The 594-nt window shown below is 28.8% G+C and overlaps 1 protein-coding gene across 1 annotated transcript in view; it reads left to right on the top strand.

Annotated features, from left to right (window-relative positions):
• The window catches only part of LOC106678040 (cuticle protein 7), a 5,983-nt gene that overhangs the window by 4,780 nt on the left and 609 nt on the right, over positions 1–594 (top strand). The window lies entirely within an intron of this gene.

Raw genomic sequence — 594 nt, 5'->3', positions numbered from 1 at the left:
ATAAACTCCCTAACCACTCAAACCCCCTAGTTTCTAACTTTGCATCCTCTTCCATTCCTGACAATCCTCCGAGGCGCCTGAAAAGAAGATGGCCAAGAGACCTGCTAATGTAAAATATCATTAGAGTTCTACCAATGAGTAGTTTCCCTACATGCCTGTAACACTCCATTTTAACTAAGATAAAATTTAATGAATGTATTATATAATATACAGTTGTAAATTTCAATAAAGTTATTTTTAAAAAAAAGAATTAGATATTTGTTCAAAATGCTCCTGTGTTAATAAAGCTGTTTATTAAGTTCGTGTGTTGAACACCAATATTGTTTAAATAATTATATAAAAACATAAAATGAAAATTTTTGAATTATTTCTGTGACCTGTAATTCTCATAGAAACGTTTTCAGATAAATCTAACACTGTCACATTGCTTTCATATTCCCAGCCGGAAGAAGAAGTATTCATTAAAACATATTTTTAGTGCCCACTTGGTTATTTTTCTATTTTATTTTTTTCTTTACAGTGAGTTTTAATTTTTTTTGGAGGGGAATTACTAGAAAGAATAATAATGAATATTATTTTATTTTTCAGTTCGTA

This window comes from Halyomorpha halys, unplaced genomic scaffold, assembly GCF_000696795.3.
Source record: "Halyomorpha halys isolate HHAL.00 unplaced genomic scaffold, Hhal_1.1 Scaffold120.1, whole genome shotgun sequence".
NCBI lineage: Eukaryota > Metazoa > Arthropoda > Insecta > Hemiptera > Pentatomidae > Halyomorpha > Halyomorpha halys.
Note: the sequence above shows the minus strand (reverse complement) of the source record. Positions and strands in the feature narration are given on the sequence as shown.